Below are 8488 nucleotides of genomic sequence, written 5' to 3'. Positions count from 1 at the left end.
CCACACAATATAACGACAATACCACAAAATATATTAAAGATTTACAGCATAAGAGAGCTATGGCTTTCAATATGTCCGGACATCCGATACCGATTATTTTCTTGTGTGGCCCACATATTTACCGACTTGGCTTTCTGATGAATGACACTGTCATAACCACATAGGAACTGAGGAATAAGCATGTAGATCTTTACGTATACGTGACACATGTACAATGTGTATACGAGTACATTGTAAGTATGCTGGACAATGCGAAGTTTTCTCACACAAAAATACGAAACCTACCTGATATGCAGTAACAAAATCGTGAATAGTATTTATGTATTTTATATCAATATCTCTAAAACTAAACAGAGATACATATAAGTTACATGACGTGTGATATTCTGCTATACAGTGACACAAAGCACTACAAGGACCTGTCTGTACATTGTCAATAGCCCCAGAGGGGTGGCTGTGGTTGTGTTAGCTTTTTCCTATGCATATACACAGTACTGGTAATTCGATATCATAGAAACGATGCAAAGTTATAAAAAGTAATCATTTCCATCAATATCTTAAATTAAGTTCATTAAATGGATAAAAATTTAAATAACATTGATAAAATATACACATTAATATTTTATGGATTGGAATACTAGATTAACTTCAAATACTGACTATGAAATTTTATCTTTATTTTAGATATATACATTTTGTTTTACATTTGATTAGAATATTAAGTACACATTTCAAGTATCAATGGCAAATATATTAATTATAATTGATAATTAATATAAAAATCATTTTTTGGTGAATATAAATTGGAATTGTCCTCCAGGAGAAGGTCAATCAATTAACCACTACAGTTTAGAAAAATAGTCTACTGTCATGTAAGTAAAGCTGAAATGAAAACTAAAGGAATCTATTTTTAAAATATATTAGGGGATCCAGACACAAACGCGAAGTTCTACATTTTTACATGTATGTCACACAAATGTAGGAAATTTGATTTTACAATTTCAATTTTAAAAGGGATCAGATAAATTTAACATAACCCTGTAATGAGACTCAGCATTTTGAGTAACATGTACTAAAAGTGAAATACATTATTTGGAATTTTGTTTTCACACGGGTATGACTACACAAAGTCCACACATAAGACATGGCATACATGCATGTAGACACTGCAGTGTGTCTACAATCTGAATAAGACATGATATATACAACGGACATGTATATGAAGATACTGCAATATGGTCAAGACATATGCCATATATATGAGGAGACTGCAGTGTACATGTATCTACAATATGGGGAAGACATACAATTCAATATACAAGTATATAAACTGCAGGGTATATACAATTCAATATACAAGTATATAAACTGCAGGGTATATACAATTCAATATACAAGTATATAAACTGCAGGGTATATACAATTCAATATACAAGTATATAAACTGCAGGGTATATACAATTCAATATACAAGTATATAAACTGCAGGGGTAGTACAATTCAATATACAAGTATATAAACTGCAGTGGTATATACAATTCAATATACAAGTATATAAACTGCAGGGTATATACAATTCAATATACAAGTATATAAACTGCAGGGTATATACAATTCAATATATCACAAGTATATAAACTGCAGGGTATATACAATTCAATATCAAGTATACAAACTGCAGGGTATATACAATTCAATATACAAGTATATAAACTGCAGGGTATATACAATTCAAATATACAAGTATATAAACTGCAAGGTATATACAATTCAATATACAAGTATATAAACCTGCAGGGTATATATACAATTCAATATACAAGTATATAAAACTTGCAGGTAAAAATATATACATTTACATGTAGTATATAAACTGCAGGGTATATATACAATTCAAGTTTGTAGACACTGCATACAGTGTATATAGGGTAAATATATTCAAGTTTGTAGACACTGCATACAGTGTAATATGGTAAATATTCAAGTTTGTAGACACTGCATACAGTGTAATAGGTAAATATTCAAGTTTGTAGACACTGCATACAGTGTGAATAGGGTAAATATACAAGTTTGTAGACACTGCATACAGTGTAATAGGGTAAATATACAAGTTTGTAGACACTGCATACAGTGTAATAGGGTAAATATTCATGTTTGTAGACACGCATACAGTGTAATAGGTAAATATACATGTTTGTAGACACACCGCATACAGTGTAATAGGTAAATATACAAGTTTGTAGACACTGCATACAGTGTAATAGGTAAATATACAAGTTTGTAGACACTGCATACAGTGTAATAGAGTAAATATACATGTTTGTAGACACCGCATACAGTGTAATAGGGTAAATATATCAAGTTTGTAGACACTGCATACAGTGTAATAGGGTAAATATACAAGTTGTAGACACTGCATACAGTGTAATAGGGTAAATATTCAAGTTTGTAGACACTGCATACAGTGTGATAGGGTAAATATTCAAGTTTGTAGACACTGCATACAGTGTAATAGAGTAAATATTCAAGTTTGTAGACACTGCATACAGTGTAATAGGGTAAATATTCAAGTTTGTAGACACTGCATACAGTGTAATAGGGTAAATATTCAAGTTTGTAGACACTGCATACAGTGTAATATGGTAAATATACAAGTTTGTAGACACTGCATACAGTGTGATAGAGTAAATATTCAAGTTTGTAGACACTGCATACAGTGTAATAGGGTAAATATTCAAGTTTGTAGACACTGCATACAGTGTAATAGGGTAAATATTCAAGTTTGTAGACACTGCATACAGTGTAATATGGTAAATATACAAGTTTGTAGACACTGCATACAGTGTGATAGAGTAAATATTCAAGTTTGTAGACACTGCATACAGTGTAAAAGGGTAAGTTTTATTAATATTCAAGTCTGTAGACACTGCATACAGTGTGATAGAGTAAATATACAAGTTTGTAGACACTGCATACAGTGTAATAGGGTAAATATTCAAGTCTGTAGACAAGGCATACAGTGTGATAGAGTAAATATTCAAGTTTGTAGACACTGCATGTAATGTATCTGTAATATTAAACATAATACACAAGTATTTCATGGTATCTAAAATGTGGACAAGGTATATCACACATATACACACGTATATGCACCTGCAGTTTGTTTGTTAATGTATGCATGTATATTTGGGGAAAAGTGAGGGTTCCTACCATATGCAATGTATATACAAACTTGTCGTTATGGTTATGAAGCAATAGGACCGGACATAGAACACGCAGATAATAAATGGTTAATAGAGATTGTTTATATTTCTATCAATATATGATATGTACATGCAAAGTATCATGAGTGCATGTACAAGTAAAATACACAATTTTTGTCCATGTCAGCACACTTGTCTACTAGTCTTTTACTCTGAATTGATTTATTCTGTTGATGGATATTGGTGTGGATAAATCAAAGAAACTGACACTATATAAATGGATAAATAGTTGCCTTTATGACTAAAATTACTGCAGTATACGTATGTCTTGCACTGCATTTTTTCGCTAAGTACATATATATTTAGACATCTTATGTAAACACCTTAATTTGGGAGAAAACACGCATACCTATTTGTAAGTCGGCTTGCTACGATGACAAAGGAAATGATTGATATAAAATAATGTTATAATTGTGATTGTTAGCGTTCCAAAAATGAATTGATCTGAGTATGAATATAAATATTTAATGCTGTAAACAATAACATGCCAAACAAACAATTTTGCAACACAACACATTTTTGTCGATGTTTTATTCGACTGAAACCCATGGAAATGGTTCCATCAGCGCAAAATTGCATTTTTCCGTAGTTTATATTTTGGTTGCCATGGTAATATTTTTAAGCCAAAAATCAATCATTTGATACCAATTCTGCCCATATCCTCTTTTGAAAATAATATGAAAGTAAAAATATTACTAAGCCTGTTACATGCATTAGACTTTCTGTAGTTGAAGCAAGACAGGTGAAACACTAATTAAACATTTTCAAAAATCATCGGTTTTTAATGTTGTTGGTTACCATGGTAACATTAAAAATTAAATTGAAATTATGGCATTCAATAAAATTTTCAACCCTTCTGTCAAAATATATTTGATGGTCAGGTTTATAAATGGACATCTACATAACTTTAGTTGTCTTAAGAGTGACAAATGTAAGAAACTTTAACATTTTTGTCAAAATTTCAAAATTTCGGTTCCCATGGTAACTTAATTAATGTGAACCCATTATTTTTCTTACAAAATCTGAAAAGGTCGTGATCTGAAGTTTCTAAATATTATATATGGGTTAATTACCAAAATTGATGATGCAAAAGGGTGAAAAATCACTTTGAAAGAAAATGTCGATTTTTTGGGAGTTAAGGGGTTAAGCTTGGTTTAAATTTACTCAAGTAATGCGTTCACAATGTCCAATAGTTATAAATAGTGCAAAGGGCAATAACTCCGTTAATTTCCGTTGAATCATGCTGATTTTCGAAGTTGACACAATGCTAGTCTACACACAAAGTTTCATTAAGCTCGGTTTATATTTACTCAAGTTTTCGCGTTCACAATGTCCAATAATAATCTTCAATGCAAAGGGCAATAACTCAGTAAATTACGATCAAATCATGCTGATTTTCTAACTCGTCCGAGATCTTTCCAATGTTAGTCTGAATACAAAGTTTCATTAGCTCGGTTTATATTTACTAAAGTTATCGAGTTCACAAGGTCCAATAATAATTATTAGTGCAAAGGGCAATAACTCCGTAAATTACAGTCAACTCATGCTGATTTTCGAACTTATCCGAGATCTTTCCAATGTTAGTCAACATACAAAGTTTCATTAAGCTTGGTTTAAATTTACTCAAGTAAAGTAAGGGCAATAACTCCGTATATTACCTTTGAATCATGCTGATTTTCAGCGCAAAGGGCAAGAACTCCGTAAATAACTGTCGAATCATGCTGATTTTCGAACTCGTCCGAGAACTTTCTTACGTCGCACGACGCACGACAGACGACGCACGACGCACGACGACGGAAAAAAGACTATCACAATAAAACGACGGAAAAAAGACTATCACAATAGGTCACCTATGGTCAGGTGTCCTAAAAAGTGCGTAAATTAACATAGATCACCCAAGACCGATACTTCTTTCACTAGGCATTGTTCTTCACTCCATCTTACACGTAAATATAGACATTTAGCACAAGTCTTTGATTGCAAATCGAAGCAAGCAACATATCTCTTTCACAATATTTACACGTTCAGCAAGCTGGACTCCTTATAAGAACACTAGCAGAAGCGCTCAATTGCCAAGTCTCAGCAAACGCACCCCGATTCCAATGAGCAAACTGGCGCTCACCATTCCAACCATAGCTCCACGGTTTCTGCAAAACAGAATCATATTTTATGCACTGTTATTATTTATATTAGGACAATATATTTATGTAGATAGATCTACCTGTCAATTCCATACGTAGAAAGTAACGTAAGTAATTAATACCATGACAGAAAAGTCCCATTTGCCTCTTTATTCCACGAAATCCGCAATGCTATAAACGTATTTCTTTCATACATACGGGTGTAATACTGGTTGGTCTAGGGCAATACACTCATGTCGCCTGAGGCTGTATTGTATGGCTACCTATGCAATAAAGCCTCGTGACGTCACGGCGTCAACAAAATCTCTATTTCCTCGGTAAAATTTTAACATTTTTTTCCACAAATTTGACTGGTTTTACTATAAAAGATGCAAACAACGGAATTTGTGTTGAAAATATCACGTAATTTTTCATGTATGGAAAATTGACTTCCAGTTGTGGATTTCTTCGAATTTATTTCAAAATGGTGGGATATTATAGTTGTAAAATTACAATAAAACGTCGAGGTATGAAAGAAAAATACTCTTTCATAAGTGGATATGAAGGATAGGGATATTCTACCCTCGGGATCACAAAATGTTGTAAAACCCTCTGCAAGCATCGGGTTTTACTACATTTTGTGACCCTCTGGTATAATATCCCTATCCTTCATATCCACATATGAAAGAGTCTTATAATATTGACGCACAAACAAACTACTGTATGGGTTCTGTAATTCGCGGGGGAATTAGCTTCGCTATATTCATGATCAAGCTAGCACCCGCGAAATTAAACACCCGCGAATAATATGGATAGAATGATATGTTAGACAACCTGTATTATTTCTATTAGAAATTGACAAATAGGAGAATATTTCTCCCAGCAAACTAAGTTAGTATAGAAAGTGGAGATCGCAAAAACTTCCCGTGAATTACTATACAATATATAGTAAACATCTAACTGTATTTTTACATGACCACCCATGCACATTCAACAGTGAAATAGCCCATTTAAATTAAAGTTTTGATCAAGTTACTTTTTTAAGTACCATATCAAGTCGAAAAATTTAAATCATAGAAATCATTAAATGTCACAGATATATATGCCTGATACCATGTAGTTATTGGGGACAATACAAACTTTACAATATGTAAAAATACTGACAGCACTGTATATATATATATGTATATTGATAAGTCTTTCCATTGTAAATTAATTAGCGAATTAAATAATTATCAAAATTAAGCTCACGTTTGCTACGTAACACGTTATTGATTCTTGATTCGCCATTACAAACAGTATCCCACATCTCACTTTATCAAAGATTTAATTATGAGTCTGTTCATGCTTACCTAGGATGAAAACACTTTTCTTGCCACTAAAATGATTTATGGGACCGTAATTGTAAAATGAAAATTTTATTTAACGCGTATTCGTATAAATTTTTGGTATTCTGCCATTATGTGAAGAGAACTACATACAACATGAGGGATGATCCAGCACCGGAACGGGGAGGAGCCATGCCTTTGTATGCATAAAACCTGACGGGAGGAACTCTTGCACCGCTGCCTGTTAGACACAGAACAAATAAGATAAACATCCACCAACATACCTTTACCAAAGGATGAATAAAACTAAATTTCTAATAAATTGTTATTTTTTCATATATTTATCATTTTAAAATTTAATAGAAATAGATAATTAAGGTAAATTAGGTTTTGACCTTATTTGAAGGGCTTACAATGGTCATTCGTATTGAGTACAATAGTTTACTACATTAAATAGGATATCTATCCAATAGTTGTCTTTATCCTGCAATGCTAGCAATAAGATTCTTATCTTGATTATCATCCGTTGCTTTTCAGAATTGCTCATTTCGACTATGTTTGTTTGAAATGGTGATATCATATATAAACTACATTGCTCGCTAACATACTAACATTGCTAAGTTAACATACGCTGTCCACTTGTGAGCTAATTATCTATGAAATGATTCTTTCCGATACACAGACTAAAGCTAGGCATTAGGCTGCCAACACCCTCACACGAAGCCAATCTAAAATGTGTTGTGAACTCTTCAGCACTACAGTACATGTATTGTAAGCCCTTTATTGACTAGAAATGTTTTGTTTTAATGTAAATAATTTAAACCAAAAATTTAAATTGGACTTGATGTACTAAATGATACTAATTAGGTGCTACGAGATAGAGATGTGCTTTTGATAATAATACAGATCTAAAGATTATACTTACAGATAACAAGCACAGACATCACCAAAACAAGCAAATAAAAACACTCCCCTTGCCCATGCTTGTGCTGGAAACTGGCACACCACCCTGATCAGCAAGCAGGCTTAAGGGAAAAAGACTTAATGCCTTGATTAAGTGGTCGTGCCAGTGTTATTAACTAATTATGACGTCATCATGAATGAATTTTGGGAATTGGAAACTTTAGTTATATTTGGAACCATGCTAAAAACCAAGTAAAAGTAAACCACGAGACAATACTATGAGGCAATAGTGCCCTCTCAACCAGGCCATAATGGGTTTAGTACATCACCCTCACATGAGACCCGTTCTAATGTCATCGTATCAAAAGCACGTCAAGCGACACTTCGCACTATTGCAAATAGTACCCATATGTGTAGCAAATCAGAATCCAGTTTTCTGTCACGTGATGTACTAATGGTTTAAATATGGATTTGTAATTAGACAATTAATTTAAACAACAATGCAATGCAGAAATTTAAACATTCATATTCAGTAGTAAAATAAAATCTGGAGAGATCATCTGTGGCTATAAAGCATTTTTTAAATTCAGAACAATTTATTTATGTTTACCATGTTTTGTCATTTTGCTTTTTGCGCAAAAGTTGGGAAGATGTCAAAAAATGTAAGATCGTTGTAATCAACTTAATATGTTGTTACTCATTTAGGGATAGATATTAATGGTAAGCTAACAAATGGCTATCGAACTCGTTTCACATTAGTAACAAGTCTTTTTGGTTACAAATGACCTTTAATACCCCACATGGTTTGTCCTGTAGTACTATTTAGGTGATGATTACTATTGAAGCATTAAACTGTCTTCCTATGAAATCTATG

General features: G+C 32.6%; 1 long non-coding RNA gene across 1 annotated transcript; it reads right to left on the bottom strand.

The window, feature by feature from the left end:
* Positions 1-5064: 5064 nt before the first annotated feature.
* LOC138304595 (uncharacterized) lies at positions 5065-7982 on the bottom strand. The gene is made up of 3 exons (XR_011205601.1): positions 7637-7982; positions 6865-6952; positions 5065-5410 (listed from the first exon to the last, which is right to left on the bottom strand). It is a non-coding gene; the product is annotated as an uncharacterized lncRNA (long non-coding RNA).
* Positions 7983-8488: the final 506 nt, after the last annotated feature.

Source organism: Argopecten irradians, chromosome 12, assembly GCF_041381155.1.
Source record: "Argopecten irradians isolate NY chromosome 12, Ai_NY, whole genome shotgun sequence".
Lineage (NCBI taxonomy): Eukaryota > Metazoa > Mollusca > Bivalvia > Pectinida > Pectinidae > Argopecten > Argopecten irradians.
This window is presented reverse-complemented; position numbering and strand designations above follow the sequence as displayed.